Genomic DNA, 17757 nt, shown 5'->3' on the forward strand with positions numbered 1-17757 from the left:
ACTCCTGGTAGGAAAAACAGGACCTTCAACAATCTACAACATTTTCCAGTCTATGATGCTTTTATGGAGAGGGACCTTTACCCACGTGAATAGCCCCAAGCTGTGACTATACCAAACTACTTACATGACCAAGTCTTTGCAGGATCCCAGCCTCAGGGATTACTGGGAGTTCAACAGTGGTGAGTGAGTGACAAAAAGGCTCTCACAGAATACATTTGGGCTTCCTACTTGTTAGAACAAAGTGTGAATTAAATGATACCGGTGTAGGTGACACAGATTCCAATAAGTGCAAATAAAACATTTCCCATCGCCAGAACACCATCTTGTGATTCACATGTAGTATCCCTTACAGCAGAGGCAATTGAGAAGTACATTGACTAGCTGCTGTCTGCCTCAGAATTTCCCTAGCAAAGCTGGCCTGGTTAGCAGCACAGGGTGGTCGACTTCCAGTCTATCAAGTCTCACTGAAATCAATGCAATTCAAGAACGTACTTAAAATAAAGTAAACGCCTACAGACTGTAGTGAACTAAGATACTGCACCGTTCCCTGAGGTTTCTTGGTTGATTTGTTTACCAAGGAAGTATCTCAGAGGGACAGAAACTAGCAAAATATTCTAAAAGCTGTACTTGTAAATTTACATTTACAAGTAAGGTAAATGTAAATGTAATGTAAATGAGAGGTGGTTGCATTTACAGTAAAACTACAAAGTTTAAGACCCAATTTCCTAGGTCTTTCCAGAGATCATGCACTCCCTTTGACCCTCATATAAGCATCTAACCTGGCTAAATTAAAAGGAAAACATAAGCCAAGATCTTCTACCACTTGCCAATGCAAGATGTGCTATTGCCCTAGGCCTCAGAGATCATTGTAGTTATGCATTCCTGCTTTTAACTAAGCTAATGAGGAGAAGAAGGAAGAGAATTTTTGAGGTGGGCTCCTCTTCCTTTCATCTAGAAAGTGGTTACTGAGTTGTTCAAAGCTTTTGTGCATAGCTCTGTGCGCTCTGTACCTCTTAGCGTGTGAGTTTCTAGAGACTCCTACTGCACTATTGAAAGGAGAGTTCTTCCTATACGTTCCCTGGAAGCAGGCTAAAAACGCAATTAGCAGAAAACCCTCCAAAAAATAGCAGATGATTTTTCATTAAGCAGAGTTTGTAAATGCTTCTCAGTTACTTGTTCTATTCTCTTCTCCTTTCTTTGCAAATGATGGAACGCCTTAGAAAGGGTCAGACAGTGTGGACATTTTTGGCTTGAGAATCTAATAGTGTGGTTGTCCGTTCTTCTCCATAGCCGCATGCCAGCATGTGTTCAGTGACTTAATGGCACTGCTACTCTGGGGCAGCTAAACAGAGCAGCAGACTGCAGCTGCTTCTGAAGATATTTTTACAGTTGGGGGGCTCAAGTAGCCCCACAGGATCAAGGACACCTGGGTTCTATTCCTGGCTCTTCTACAGACCTGCTGTATTGTTTCACTGCTTTCAGAAGCTCTAAATGAAGACCTTTTCCTGCCATATATGTAATCTTAGGCGTGAGATTTCAATTTGAAAATCTGGACCACAATGAGGGGTTTGGGGTGATGGGGTAGGACTGTGAATGCAGGACATTCACCTGATAACAAAATCCCACCAAAGCCATTCCACTGGTGAACACCATGAATGGTTCACAGGCCAACCTTACTTGCACCATTTACCAGTTAGCCATCTGCTCCCTTCAGATATTATTTTATGGCTTTCCTTTGTTTTTCACCGAGGCCTAAACAGGAATGAAATTGTGAGTCTTGTCGCTAGCCCTTTTAAATAAATAGCTCTGCCATCGCTCTAATAAGTTTGACAAGTTGGTCCCAGGCCCTGGACAGGAAGCTAATAAACTTTAAGTTGCTTTTCTATTGTTTTCCTAAAACAATTTGACTTCCTTTCTGATAGCCTCAAATTCCTTCATTAAAAATAGAGTAGCTGGGAGCCAGAGGAAGAGCTGAATGTGAGCCAAGTTGTGCTTACAATGCCGCCTGCGTAAGATCACATTTTTATCCTGATCCACGAAGACTCTTTAAAAGAATAGCAGGCAGACAGCTGCCAGTGCATGTCAGGAACAGCTCGGAAGCCAGTCTCCCCCAGCATTGGTCCTTCAGGCTTGAGGGAATCTCCAGCCAGTGAGCCAGTGTCAGACCACAGCAGGAGGCTGAGTCCCAGGGAGCTGACTGGGGTTTGTTTCCCCTATCCATAGTGTCCTCCCTCAGACACGGATCTCTTCTGGGAGCCGAACAGTGACAGAGAGGTGGGCTCCAGCAAGACCGAGGGGCTGTGCTAAAGCTAACCCTTTGGTCAGCTTCACCTGCTCCTACCTCTACCTGTACTGGCTCTGCAAAAAGAGGTAAAGGTCTATTCTTTCTTTTCTTTTCACTTTGTGAAATATCTATATGTGTATATGCATACACACATATTTGTGTGAAGCAGTAATTGATCTAGCTGGAAATCTACAGGACAAGGTGAATGTCTGGTGGCTAGGTAGTTGAGGATTCCTTGCTTAAAAATGACTTACTAATCATTTGGACAAATCCTTTGGCTCTCCATGGTTTTGTTCCTCCACCTGTAAATCAAGGAGAGTGTTTATGAGAGGTGTAATTACATTATTATTTGCAAAGCACTTCTCAGCTACTCAGAGATGTTTTAGAGTTGGGAGGTGGAAGCAGTAGCTGTGAGAGTACAGTGTTTTATCTCCAGTAACAGAAAGTTGACAACTAAGCTTTAGTGGTCATTTTAGATGGTCATTTCTCCTCACTAAAATGAAAGCCTCTTACAGATTTTCTTGCTGGAAACTTTATTGGCATATGAGACTGACACAGTGATATTTCACACCTTGTTTCTTTTTTCTTCTTTTCTCATTCTTTGCTGGTTTGGTACTCTGGTCTGTATGGTGTTTTCACACTGATGGGCAGCTGAACTCCACCACACTGCTCTCTCACTCTCTGTCCTCGAAGAGGGGAAGAAAACACAATGAAAAAGTGCTTAAGGGTTGAGATAAGGACAGGGATATTACTTACCAATTACTGTTATGGGCAAAATCTTTTCAGCATAGGAAGATAAATATAATTTATTGCCTATTGCTAACAGACTCAAGGAATGAGAAACTGAAAGCTAACTAAAAACACCTTCTCCCCATTCACCCTCTTTCACCTCCTCACCCCCGAATGGTGCAGAGGAACGGGGAATGGGGGGTGCGGTCAGTCCCTGATGCTTTGTCTCTGCTGCTCCTTCATGGTCCCGCTCTGCCCCTGCTCCACGTGGGGCCTTCCCACGGGATGCCGTCCTTCCCCAGCTGAGCCTGCAGGGGCTGCCCACAAGCAGCAGCTCTTCAAGCACTGCTCCCACATGGCTCCGTACCATGTGGTCCATCCCCCAGGAGCAAACTGCTCCAGCACGGGTCCACCACGGGTGGCAGCTCCCCTCAGACCCCTGCTCCTGCGTGGGCTCCTCTCCACGGGCTGCAGCTCCGGCCCGGGGCCTGCTCCTGCGGGGGCTCTCCATGGGCCGCAGCCTCCTCCAGGCCACATCCACCTGCTCCACCGGGGGCTCCTCCACGGGCTGCAGCGTGGAGATCTGCTCCATGTGGGACCCATGGGCTGCAGGGGGACAGCCTGCTCCACCAGGGGCCTCTCCACAGGCTGCAGGGGAACTGCTGCTCCCTGCCTGGAGCACCTCCTGCCCTCCTGCTGCACTGACCTTGGGGGCTGCAAGGCTGGTTCTCTCACATGTTCTCACTCCTCTCTCCCAGCTGCTGTGTCTCAGCAGTATTTCCCTTCCTTAACTCTGCTTTCCTAGAGATCCAACCAGCATCGCTCACTGGCTCAGCTCTGGCCAGCAGCAGGTCCCTTTTGGAGCCAGCTGGAGCTGGCTCTCGTCTGACATGGGGCAGCTGCTGGGCTCTGCTCACAGAGGCCACCCCTGCAGCCGCCTTGCCATGTGAACCAAATCCAGGTTGGAAAGAAACTGAGGCAAAAATGTCCATGAATAATGGAATCAATTGGGGATTTTTTTATTTTTTATTCTTTTACTAAAGAAGGAATTGTGACTATAAAACTATTCCCCCTCATTCAGGGACCTATCATCACATGCTACTCCTGTTCCCTTGGGCCCAGTCTGTCCTTGGGAATTTGCTTCCCGCTGGAGGATGCCTTCAAGCTGTCTCCAGAGGTTTAAGCTACAGCAGAGAACCTCTATCTCCCTCCTTCTCTTTCAATCATGTCCATGCCAGGGGATTTTGGATAAAACGTTTCACAAGGAAAGTCCGCTGTATCAGCAGGAAAGCACAAGTTATTTACCCTTCAGACAATCTCTTGAAGTTCTCAGATCTCAGGAGAACATTTACCGACATTTGAAACACCCTTACAGCAAAGCCAGATGCTGCAAGAACATCTGCTTTATGTGAAGAAGCTCATTCATATGTGAGCTCTCATCTATACTGCCGCATGTTTGCAGATCTTCTCCATGCATTGTGTTGGCTTGCCCATTTTATTTGTTTAAATCCCTGACACAGAAGGAATACTCCATTAAATAACCACAGGATCAATGCTGAAAAACTCATCACACTGAAACTCTCTTCAGGATTTACCTGGCTTCTGCGTGAAAGGGAGCAGCTCTGATAAGGCAATAAGGGAAGTACAGGAAATAGAATGAAAAAGGGACCTCTTGGCTTATCAGGTTCAATCCTTTTGAATAACAGGCGAGTACAAAACAAATGGCCTTTTCTAAACTTACTAAGCTCTACCCTAAATCTCATTAGGTTTCCACCCTCACTTCTGTTACTAGAATGCTGTTCCAGCACCTCCTTCCCTGCTCTGTTGCTTAGAAACCTTCTGGTTTCCAACCTAAATTCATTCACGGCCAATTTATATCTATTTATTCTTATGCCACATTGTCCTTTAGCTTATGTAGCTCTTCTCTCTCCCTAGCACTTACTTGCCCAACCCCCAATTCCAAAAAGTATTTATAGGCAGCAAATCTCTCCTCTCTTAACCTTTGCTCTGCCAGACTAAGTAACTAAGCTCCCTTACAGTATTCACCCTGCGGGCACATCACACGATGTTTTAATTACTCCGAGTAGCTGCAGTAGCACGAAGTTCAGTGTGAAATAATTAATGCAGAAAAGGTCGTACTGGTACCTCATCTATTTTCAAATCAGTTCAGATATCTGTTTGCAGTCACTTCTGTGACTGATAAGTAAACATACTCTTGGCCGAGAGACTTTCCATTCCTCTAATCACCCTGTTGACTTTCTTTGCACCTGTTCCGGCTGAATGTCTTGAACATGGGTGAGCAGCACTGCACACAGTATTCCGGGGGGACCCCTCGCATCTTCTTGGATGACATTAATCTTACTCGCTACAACTGGAAATACTGCTCTGGCCTGGAAGCTCACCTGCCATTTTCACCCCCATCACATCACTGGAAGCCTTCATGCAGGACTTTCCCCTTCTCTGTCATGCCAACTAGGAACTTCCAAGTGCTAGAGAGATTGCTAGTGTCTGACTTCGCACTTTCCCATTTAACCTCACCTTGATCACTCCAGTTGTGGAGAGCCTTCAGTTCTCCTGGTGCTGGAATCACCTCTGTCCTGATGATAGGCTCTGTTCCATCAGCAGATTTCATTAGCATTTCTACTTTCAGTGTCAAGGTAATTAATGAAAATATTAAGAAAGATCAGTCCTAAGTGCAATCTTTGAGCAGCCTCACAGATAATTTTCTTTCAACCTATTAGGGAACTTGTGTTTCAATTCCATCAGTCTCTTACCCACTTGAGGATTTTTCTAATAATCCCTGCCTTATTCAGCTGAGTCTTTTAAAATAATTTGCTTCTTCTGGGATCTTATGCCTCGCTGAAGTCTAGGTAGATATGGTCTGCTATGTTTCTTTTACCTAGAAGGTAGGGAATTTTAGCTTTCATCAAAAGATGATGCACGCTGTCCTATTTTCCCCTTACCTCCTGTATTTCTCCTTTCCTTCAAAATCTGTTCCACAGCACCACAAACTGCTGAGATCTGCAAGCTGCACATGGCAAGCTGTCAGCTGTTCTCCTCATCCCCACTGTCTGGGGGAGCATTCTCTTCCACTTGCTCTCCTCACTCAAGTCATAAAAGTTTTGCATAGCAGTCTCTTGGGGAGGGGAGGAAAAATCCTTCTTCCCAGCTTACCAGTGGGCAAAGCAGCTATTTCTCTAGCTGTGGAGCTGGAGAAGCTGCCATGACACCTTTGTTTTCCCTAGAAGAGGCTGCAGTACGATAGAGAGGAGGAGGGAGGACACACTGAGTGGCTGGCTAAGGCATCCATACAACATCTCTATTCACCTGTCTTTTACCTCCCAATCTGCCTTCACCCATTTCCCTTCTGTGCATCAAAATTCAAGTAGTTCCCTCAACACCAAAAAAAAAAAAGAAATAGAGAGAGAGCTCAGAACAGTTACCTCATGTACGTGATGCAGAAAGCTTCTCCCTATATTCATTCAATAGAACTCCAGAATATTTGCAGGATTCAGAGATAAACTCTGTAGGAGAAAGAGTATACCACTCTGGGACAATACTGGGGTAGGAAACACAAAGGATTGATCATGGAAAATCAGATCTGATCATTGTGAGTGTACGGCAAAGTTTCAATAAGGCAGGGCAGGGATATTACATTTCAGACAGCTTACTTGCAGGAATTGCCTCTCTGTAGCACATGAAAAACACTTGACAAGCCTTAGCTAGCCTATTCCAAAGCCATCTGTGAGTTAGATCTGTACTACTAACACCTTTTCTTGGACACTTCTATATGATGAAGTTCTTGACAATTTCACTGGCATAAAATCAACAGAACTTTAAATAATAATGCTTAGCGGAAATTTCTTCAGAAAGACTAATGAAAACATTGATATTCTCCTTCCTGTGGAATTTCAACACAGGCATAAAACTGCAAGGCAAGAGAGAGAAAAACAACTCCAGAAACATTCCCATTTTCTTTGAAGACACGGGAAGCCTTTCAATAAAGTTAGAAATGAAGTGGCAAATTATTATGGGTTTCCCCATCCTAGGAGTTTTCTGAGCTGCTATGGGAATGTACTGCATGTCCTGTACTAATCATCAGTGAGGATTCAGCGGGAGGGAGATTAGCCCTCCTGAAAAGGAGCTGCACTCTTAACTTCAGAGTGAGAGTGTCCACATGGGACATGACTCCAGAGCAGCCTCTGCACAGCACTGTGTATCTTCTAAATAAAGGGGATACTAAATTAGTCGGAGAACAACGATTAGATTAGAAGAGTTGCCAGCCCTGTGTTTTAGTCTCTGGACCGCTTTTGCTTCATGATCTACACTAGCTGCTGCACGGAGACTGTACAGTTATGTTCTGGATGGGAGATAACTAGCCCAGGAAGGATTGCTGGAGGGACACCAGCCAAAGCTTGTGTGCAGCAAGCCAGTTCTCAGGGAACCACAGTTTTCTAAGCAAATCTCACTCTCCTGACACTGGTTCTTTCAGACCAGCTTTTATCAAAGCCAGAAGGCCTCTCTGGTTCACCCTCATCTCTTGGTTCAGTGTGCAGGAATCAGAGTCTCAATTTGATACATACATAAAATATAAGACCTTCAGACATGTCCAGACAACATTTTTAAGACAGGCCCAAAGGTTCATGCATCAGACTCTGTGTGTGTGTGTATGGGAAGGGGGCAGCTTGTCAAAACCCACCTTGCCTGGCAGGCAGGTTATTCTCTATTTATCCGTAAGGGGGCCTGGGACACCTTCCTGGGAAGCATCAAGTGCCCCCTGGGACAAGGCTACAGCTATGCTGGGGCCCTGGTCCAAGCCAGCAAAGCAAGTCCTGCCTTACTTGGAGAGGTACAGGACCCTGCTCCACATGGATTCTGCTTTGCCTAAGGCTGAATGAGTCAGAAAAATATCCTTCATCGATGTCCTGTGTGGAAGAACCTTCCCAGAGTCTGGCTGGGATAGCTGTGGTGCGACCCTGTCTCTTTTCAATTAAGGAAAACTTACTTATACCATGGCGTGTTATCTGGGGGAGGAGGTGCAAGGAACAGCAGCAGCGGCAGCAACAACTGGAAGGGAAAGGGAGAAGCCAGCAGTGAGTGCATCCTGTCAGTATGGGGAGGGTGGCACAGAGAGAGACTGAGCATGGAGAGGGAGGAATACAACCCGTGATCCTTAAAAGAAAAACAACAGGAAACTAGGTTTGAAAATAGAAAGATTAAGCTGGAGGGGGTGGGAGAGACAAGAAAAGTAGGTGAAGAAAGAAGAGAGGCAGTGGGGAAGACAGAAAGTGACACAGAAAGGGGGTGGAGAAAAAAGAGGGGAAGAGAGAGAGAGAACCATACTAAAGGAATAAAACCAAACAACTGAGAAGAACGAAGAGTTCAACTCAATTACAGAAAGGAAAAGTGCTAAGGCAAGGAAAGGAGACAGAAGAAAAGACTCTGGAAATCAGGTAAGTAACCATGAGAGGGAAATAACAGAACTGCAGGAGCATCAACAGGGAGATCAAGCTGTTAGACTCAAGGGTAAAACAGCATGAGGGGAGAGATGGACTTGGTGAGGCAGGAAAAGAAGGACAGCCAAAAACAACTTAAGAATTCTACTTTTTCTTTCCATTTCTATCCAAAGCATTCCCACTAGTAACAAGGTGGGTTTGGGGCATTTTAAAAATTACACCGTTTTTGCCACAGGCAGCTACACAGAACTGACAGGGGAGCCTCCCTGCAATAAACATGGATACCAATAGATTGCCATGTACTGGATGGCAGAATAAAAGCCGCACATATCTTCAGACATTATAATGTGCAAATTGTAGTTTCTGCTAGATCCCATTTCTGCATGCTGTCAGGCTGCTCTAGGGAGAGTGGCAAAGGGAACTCTTACCTGTGAGAAGCTGCCAGGGTGTAAGCGCTTTATCAAGCATCTGTGTAAACTGCCTATATTCCAAAGCACGCAGAATAGTTTCAAAATACCTCCGTTTCTTTTCCTTGAGAGTATTGTATCCTGGCCAGTCTGTGATGTGGACCCTGGGAACATAACTCAAATGTAGCGAAGTGCCTTGCTCGTGTCCCCCAATCATATGTGCAGCACGCACTGTGGGTGGAATGCCTTTCTTCTCCATCCCGGCACGGCTCAGAGCAGCCTCAGCAAAGAGGCACACAGATCTAGTGGGACAAAAACTTGCTCCCACTCGCAGCTTCTTCTTCTTTTTGTTTGCCTTCCTAACTTTTTCCCCTATTTGCATTTGGCATAATTACTCAATTACATTTCCATAATTTAATATCTCCAGCATTGCAACCGCACGTTTTAAAGAGTAGCCCAGCTTGAAAATACAGTGTCCAGTTGTCTGGTAATTGCTACATCTGATCCAGCATACTTTGGTAACCCCTTTGATTTCCCAAAGGGTCATTTTACTGGTCATTTGCAGTGTCTAATGAGCTTTGTGGCATTCTGATTTTAACAGCTCAGGTAAACTGAGGCAGTACCTCTGTCCCTGAAGTACTGTAAAAACCACCAGAGGATTATGTAAGTAGCATTTCTGGATAAACCTCAGGCACAAAAAGTAACAGGCTAAATGAGCCTTAATTGCTGAAGTCTTCCTTCATGCTAAAACCTTGATGAGGAGGCACATGTGAAAGGTTTTCCTTACTGCTGTCTATGTGAACCTCTCCTTAAGGCTAAAAAACTTAATGCATGTAATATATGTTTGCATGTGTGTGTGCAGATAGGAGTGGGTTAAACTGTTACTCAAAATTCTCACACAGGTGCTGTATTTGTACCAGATGCCAAACAACTCTGCATCTGTTGGTCTTTTCAAAATGTACTCTGTGAAGAAAGCAGAATGTTTCTGACTTTCTTCCCCCTTTCCTTGAGAGCAGAACACTAGTTTAGGAGAATTCTGAGGGTTCGGGATTTAAAATACTCATCAGACTCTGGTTGCTTGGGAACTATGTTAAGTATTCCTGCTACTATAAGTATTTGGCTTTTGTTTTGCCTTTTTTTTTTCCACTCAACACTATATATTATCACACTGTTTCAGTATTTTGGACTCTCACATGAAAAATTTAAACCTTGTCAGGAAATACAGAATTTCCTACCCTAGACTCTCTTCTCTTTTTGACCTTCAGAGAGATTTCACACATTCTGCACGTTTGTCCTTGTTTTCTGACTTATCTCAAAGCATTGAAAATAGACAAGAAGGAATGAGTAACTCAGCACTATACCATGTCATTAGGGAGCATATTTCAGAGACTGCTCCACACCTCGGGTGCTGTTGTATGAAGCACGTGAACAGAGGCTTAAAATTAGAAATAGTTCCCAGGAGGCACAAGAGAAACTTCAATCTTTGGGCTAAGAATTCATGAAGAGGAAAAGAAATCAATTTTATGCCTATTGATAAACAACACATAGATCTCTACAAGCAATACTCCAATATGCCAGCTCTTTCACGAGATAAAGAAATATTCATGTCATACAGTAAGTAATGAGCCGAGATGCATGCCCCTAAGTCTCTCTAGTGTATCATTAAAGAGGGGTCAGTGGTTTTTAATGTAAGAACTAAGGGTTTTACACTTACATTTCTGTCTTTCTTCGTTATCTTTGTCATAATGGACATGCCTTGAGAATGGCTCAGAATTTCCATATGAAGCTCTTCTCCCTTAGAAGTGGAAAAGCTGGCAGACGCCTTTGTAAGGGCACGGTGGCTCGGGAAGCCGAGCAGTCCAGCCAGGGTAAGTGTTCCAGAGCTCCAGGGTCTTACGCTGCATTTGGATGCCTGGTGGGAAAGGGAGAGAATAGCGGCATGGGAGAAAAGCTGTCTCCAATTTAAAATCACAAAAAACTGTCCAAGAGGACAGGTTTTTGTTCTTGCTACTTACTCCAATTTCCTATGCAGAGATGGGGCAAATCACTTAAACTGTGTTTGTTCACAAATGGCCCCTCGGTGGTGCCTCTTGTCTTCTGGATGCCTGCCTCTTAGATGTGGTCTAACTGGTGGAAGTGATAAATGCTCCTGCTCCAGCGTTATCCAAGGAGAGCTCTGCTTCGAACATATGTTGCATAGTGCTAAGTACACCAAAGAAAACAGATTAGCAACATCTCCACACAGCTTCCAAAAGTAATGAACATTTTTAATCTTAATCTCACTCTGCCTTAGTTCCCCAGCTGCAAAATTCATGTATTACCATCTCCTCACCTCCGAGTGGTAATGAAAATAAGTAAATTAATAATTGTGAAGCGATCAGATACTGTTGTGATGAAAGCCATAGGAAAACCCATGAGGAAACTAATAATTCTGTCTTTAGAACAGGACTTGAATAATGTACAGTAAATGAGGCACAGGCCACCCACTGAACAATAAGGAGAAAACAAAACATTGAATAGCTGCTGCTCAAGAAAGCCCCAGCCAGGCTGGCATGGAATAAGGCAGGCATCCTGTGCAAAGAATGAGGTGACAATGTGAGGATGTGGTTAAAGACTCATAGCTAGGAGGCACAGGCACAAAGAGATTGAATTAAGATTACTTAGGAAAGTAACTCTAGCATTTGCCAACTCCCTACTGCTTGGTTTTGAAAATTTAATATTAGTTGTTTTTAAAGGGGAAGAGGGCATATATATAGGTATATGTTCGAATATATGCTGAGTATAAAAAATAATCCACTCACAAGCTATAGCCTAACTTTGCCCTGGATGAGAAATGAAATGCTTGGAAGCAAGGCTACAGCCGTGAGGCTGGGGTGTGAAGAGAATCCTAAGGATCTTTGGACAGAAAGAAGAAAGGAGATTTGATGAGGTATAAGTGGGAGGTAAATAGTTGCTGAAACTTTCCCCTTTCTAAAGCTGAAAGTGTTAGCAACCTGGGTGCTGTAGAGAGTTAAATGGTCAAAATAGCCCAAAAGCTGACCCTCCAGAGAAGGGTCAGTGGGAAGCTTGACTGTGGGAGAGCAACAGGGAACAGATAGGCAGGGAGACATCGAGGGAGAAGGGGGAATAAAGGATAGTGTAAGTCTGAATTTGAGCCCTTTCCTTCTCCTGTTACCTCTCCAGTCTGTTTTATCCTGACGCTGTTCTGAGCTGCATCTCATGCAGTCTGTGAATCAGCCTAAAATCACAAGAATAGGTATTTTACCACTGCATCAGGCCCAATGTGATGCCCACCATCACCTCCATGTCTCCTTATACCAGCCTCCCCCACTGTCTACGCAGTGCTTAATAACAATTTCTGTCAGCAGAGTTCAGGAACTGCTTTACTATGGCAGTCCCTAAATTTCTCGACACGTTTCTATCTTCCGGAGCTCCCTCTGCCCTGCTTTGCTGTCCTCTCTCCTGTATACAGCACTGCCCAATTTAGTACCAGCTGCAGATGCATCTAGGTTAGCTTCTCCCTACAGAGATAAATATACTGTCAAGAGCACCAAGCCCAGTCATCCTGAACTGGATGTTCTTCAACCTGTTAGTTAAGGAATAGGCTGGATAATATCCATTAGCCTGTTTGTAGCGTTTACATCAGAGAGAGAACTGATTTCTTTTTCTAGCAAAAAGCATATGTGAGTCTGTGTTTAGCTTATCCCAAGACCAGTTTTATTGCATTTGTTTGGCTAAGGGCTGATGTTTGCAATGCACAGAGAGAATCCCAAGAGAATTAGAGGGTGCTCTCTGCATGCTAAGTATAAGCCTGGATACCACTACCACGTAACTATTCGAAGCAGGCTTTTCAAACACAGAGGGACAAATTCATTCCTCAGCTTGATTCAGATGTGTTTGAGGTCTTTTCTGTTCTGGGTCTCCTGTATCCACATCAGACAGAGCTTGGCCTAATGTCTGGATATGTAAGAACATAAGAGCACAATTTGACCCTAGCCAAGGGAAAGAATAAATAATAAAATAAAAAAATTAGACGTCCTGTATAGACAAGCAGTAACAATTCAGCACAATGGAAGTCTGCAGCTTCTAGCATCACTTCAGATGAAAATATTCTACATAATACTGTCATCTGTGTGTGTAACACATCCCTGATGTACACACTTGGAGGTGTTGAGTGAGCTCCCTCTGTCTGTGTCTCTGTGTGCGTCAGGGTGTGTGTGTGTTCAGGAGGTGACAGGTCATTCAGCTCCCTTATCTTCTCCCCCACTCTTGTTTTTTGTGAACTCTGAGATTTTCCACAGTTGGAGAGGGGGAAAGCACACCTCATCAAGGAATAACAAGCTGTCTGCAACTACAAGCAGGGCCAGTGGTCTGGATTCCAGCATGACGCTTCCAGAAATTGCAGTGAACTCAGGAGGAGCAGGGAGATGAGAAACATTGGACGGCTGTCTTCTAGGACAGGAGCTGTTAACAAAGAGCTCTGCCGTGAGATTTGAGCACAGGAGTCAAAGTCAATCTCCTTGCAGCTTACAGGACTTTGAACTCAACGAACTAGCAGAAAGGAATATGAACCTATTTAATGCAGAACCATGCACAGATCGGAGTTACAAATTTGGCTAAAGAACTGGCCTATTTCAGGCAGAAACTTATCATAAGCACATATATGTGCATATGAATCCAGAGCGATGGTGTTTGGATGGCAATGCCTGACGTGTCACTGTTCTATCTGTTGTACGTACACATGAAAGAGTCAATGTCAGTTAATAGTGAACAAAAAGATACATCCTGAGGTGGGCTTTAGCATTGATTTATGTCCCAAAGCTCTGAAAAGCCAACCTGAAAAATGACAGCAGCTGTATTGTGTGGGATGCTGAGAGAGTGGATTACTGCTACCAGGGGGCTGGAGACCCCTTAGTGACAGCGTTACCTACCCTCCAGTGCAGAGCTGGAAGTGTCTGCAGGTGTGAACGGCCAATTTTCCAAGGCTGGGACCACTCAGCTCAGGCTGCAGCCTGCCAGTTGTTAATGCAGGGGAAAAGATCTTTGCTTGCATGCCTCTGCAGCAGCTACCTGTTGTGCCACGCACTTGCCTGGGCCTGGCAGGAGGTGACACAGCTGGAGGAAGGCAGGCCACAAGCAACTCCTAGGCATTGACCTTGCCACAGCTGACCTGGATGCTCCACTGAACAGGGCTGACACTTCCCAGTGCTTAGAGGAGATGGCTGCCTCCTCATTCAGTAGCTCGAAATGGGGGATTTGCTGCACGGCCTTGGGCAAAAATAGAGTGACTTCGCATTCATTACTCTCTCCCTTCTCTGGGAACCTCACTTGCCTTACACAAACGCACCCTGCTGAGAGAGCCTCTCTGAGCCTGCTTGGGACCTGCCAAGAGGAAGAGGTGAGCTGAGAGAGGGAGAGCAGAAACGGTATTATAATCAGGCTCTCCACTTTATTTTAGAAACATCCTGCAGAGATGTCGACCTCCTGTCACCTTCCTTGTGGGAAAAGTTAGTGTGAAGTGTGGAGCTCGGCTATTTATATCACTGCTGATAGTCTTGCCTATCTGCTAAAGAGGGGAAAACCAGTGAATTCCTAGCAACTCCTGGGGAAACAGACTCTCATCAAGAAAAAAAATGGTGCAGGAACAACCTTCTTGCCTCTTTGGTGTGAGTTCCTTAGCAGTTCCCCGCAGCTGTAGCAAGTCTGCCCAGCACAGCCTACCTGCCAGAGCGAGAAAAAGAAATGCAGAGTGCTTGCCTCTCATTCAGAGCACGTGGCATCATAAACAGGAAGGGCAAAGCTGCTCCGAGAGCTACGAACACGTCCCCTCCCACAGAAAAAGGTAGCCCAAGAAGAGGATGGCGGAGAGCAGCACTCTGTTGGCAAGGCAGCCTGGTGCACTAGCAGGTGCCATCCCTGCTAGGGTATTTTTATCTCGCCATTTGGCAGTCACAAGGCCCCGAGCTGGGTGGGAGCCACGCTTGGTCTGCGGTTTTGCTACTTGGTTTTTCCCAGCGTTAATTGCGTTCCAGGTGACGATGAAGCCGGGACAGCCACGCCGCTGGGTTTGTGCCGGGCTGCGCTGGGCTTTGTCACATACACGTTTCCTCTTGCCAAGACCTCGTGACTGCGCACAGCCCCTCTGCTGCTCCAGCAGAAAGCTGTCAGCCAAGAGCACGGCAGCGCGGTGGCACGGCCGGAGACTCCGCATGAATATGCACGACGGCTGTCAAGACAGCCTGCTATCAGGTGCCGAGACCTCGGGAAGATACCCCGAGGTATTTTTCGCTGAGTCACGCCGGAGAGAGATGAGATTTGTCCAATTAAGTCCAAAGCAGGAGTATAAAAGGCCACAGATGCTCACATGCTGAGAGGCCGAAGCATGTGGGGATAACAGTCTGGGAATGAGGAAGGGGAACTATATGGAAAATTCCCAAGAATAGTAAAGCCCCGGGGAGAAAGGCTGTGTCAGAGACAGTCCTGCATAGCCAGGAAAAGCTGTCAGGAGGTGACAAAAATTCTTCTTTGCTTGCTGGCAGCACAGCACTAGATGCTTTCTTCTGTTGTTCTCGGAGGTCCTTGGGCTGGCATGGCAAGAATAGCTCTCTAATAACTAAAACCAGCTAAGCCAAAAACGCTGCACTAGGAAGGACTCCCCTTCTCTTGGTATCCAGCACCCTTTCTCCCATGTCCTCCTACCCCCTCGCAGCAGCCACAGGCTCTGTCTGGGGCTGCAGCAGGCACAGCAGGAGGCGTTCGGCTCCTTGGGCAGCCCCTCCATCAAACAGCCTGCGCGGGGAGCAGCCAGCAGGGAGGGACAGAAGGAATGGCCCTACTACCTAGTCCAAGCCTCATGGCTGCCAACCTTGGATCATTCAGATTTACCTCCTTTGGGAAAATACTGTGGGACTGTAACTCTAACATCCAGTGTTATTTTTTTTAACTTCTGGACTCCTCTTGCACTTACACTTGCCTGTTTCATGTTCTGTACACATTGTTCTTAAGTTGGCAAATATCTAGGTGTAGTAGCCTTCACCAGGGGAAAGCAGACCATAGTAAAACCTCAATCTACCTGCACGTGGTAGAACTGATGCAAAGAGGTGCTCAGTTTGTGAGTGCACATATGCATGGCAGGAAGGAAAACTCAGCCTTGGCACAGACAGGAAGAACTGTTTTAATTTTTACACTAACAAGCAAGGTGAATTAAGAAAAGGCAGCTGTCAGCTAGCAATAGCGGGAGCAATAGGGGCACCTGCAAACAACACACACTCACCTGGAAAAATGAGGACACCCACAGTCGTTTATGCTGTCAGGGAAGGGATATTCCACGTGGTACAGTTGTGCTACACCCTAGCGACCTTGGACACACCTGTACACTGAACTGTAGGCTGGTGGCTGCCTTGTCACCACCCTGGAAAAAATAAATAAATAAATAAATAAAAAATCCTGGTTTCAGTACAGCTTTCTGTAAACCCATCACTGATTTAACTGCCTGTATTTAATTCTTGGTGCTCGCAAAACAAAGCCATATGTTAATTCCTCCCAAATGCAGTAACTGCATCAAAGCCATTTCAGCAGACAGACCCTCAGATTTTTCAGTTTTACCAATGTAAGGAAGGAGAGAATCAGAAAGACAATTTTGTGTGTTACTGCCGCTCTGGTTCTCAGCTGGCAGCAGATGAAACAGCTTCTGCATACTCCAGCAGCCACCAGGATCTACATTAGCACGACTGCAGCATGCCTGCCAGGAAAGAGCCAAAGCCCATCCTCAGCTTGCTGGCGTACCCCTTCTCCCTCCTCACGCAGCTTCCAACAGGCAGCGGGGCAGCAGATGACCACCTCCCCATCTCCTCACCTGGGAAATCCTCACCTGTCCTCGGGGCAGCCCTCAGCAGCACCAGGAGGTTAAGAATGAATTCCACTTTCATTCTTTGTCCCATTCACCCACACAGATTGACACCGCGCACAGACAAGTAATGGTAAAAAAAATCATCATGTGCATTGCTACAATAAATTATATCAGTTACATAACCGGAGGAGGGAGTATTGTTCCCTCAACAATCGTATGGTCTCCAGCCTTTGCTCACAGGAAATATACACAACGTCGCTGCAGTAAATTTTCAGCATTTAACAGTGTCTACTCTCCACAGGCATTTTTGCACAGTAAAAACAATTGGCTTTTAAAGAGGAGACAAGGGAAAACAAGGAAGGAGAGTTATCACTTTTGGTGCCTGCAGCTTTGGGATTCACCTTGTCTAGTGCTTTTAGTATTTCATGATGATGATTATTAAGTTTTGCATACATTTATTGAAAAGACATTTTCAAAAAGAACGACTGTGGGAGAACGTTACCTCCAAGGTAATAATGCATACTTTATAGTGCCCAGCCCTTAACCCACACACAAGATAGTGCCCTGGGAAGGTCAGTATGGTGAGTATAACTGCATCAAATGATCACCCAAGTACTCCCACAAAACCCCACAAAAAAATGGATTAAGCCCTTTTATCCGGGGGGTTAAGTGACTTGGCCAGAAAGAGTCTGCCAGAGTCAGAAACAAAAAGAAAACGGGTTCTCCTACATCCTGAGTTTGCAGTCTTACTACCAGCCCACCTAACCTTTCCTCTCAGCAGACCACCTACCAGGAGATGCTGGTCCTTGGGAGGTATTTCAAGGGAGGCTTGCTTCCTTTGTCCATGCCATTTGGGCAGTGAATATTGTCTCAGGGCTTAAGAAAAGAGGAGGGAGCAAGATCCACCATGTAGACTTTGCAGCAGTTCCCATTTTAAGAGGTATGGCAGAGTGGCAGCAGATTAGGTTTACAGGACTGGCACAGCTCACCAAAGTCTTTACATACCCAAAACACTTCAAACTTGTAAATAAA

At 45.5% G+C, this 17757-nt stretch overlaps 1 long non-coding RNA gene across 6 annotated transcripts in view; it reads right to left on the bottom strand.

Moving 5' to 3' along the window:
* LOC118245113 (uncharacterized) overlaps positions 1–17757 on the bottom strand; it is a 30303-nt gene that overhangs the window by 4365 nt on the left and 8181 nt on the right. For 2 of the 6 annotated variants that reach the window (XR_004777760.2, XR_004777758.2), the window contains exons 2-8: positions 16150–16287; positions 10892–11078; positions 10591–10788; positions 8898–9040; positions 5552–8080; positions 2856–2965; positions 2539–2586 (exon numbers count right to left, since the gene is read on the bottom strand). This is a non-coding gene — a long non-coding RNA (uncharacterized LOC118245113). Of the gene's footprint in view, positions 1–2538; positions 2587–2855; positions 2971–5551; positions 8081–8897; positions 9041–10590; positions 10789–10891; positions 11079–16149; positions 16288–17757 lie in introns of all 6 variants that reach the window. The other 4 variants (XR_007708629.1, XR_004777762.2, XR_004777759.2 and 1 more) reach the window with 4 other exon arrangements.

The sequence above is a fragment of the Cygnus atratus genome, chromosome 1 (assembly GCF_013377495.2).
Source record: "Cygnus atratus isolate AKBS03 ecotype Queensland, Australia chromosome 1, CAtr_DNAZoo_HiC_assembly, whole genome shotgun sequence".
Classification (NCBI taxonomy): domain Eukaryota; kingdom Metazoa; phylum Chordata; class Aves; order Anseriformes; family Anatidae; genus Cygnus; species Cygnus atratus.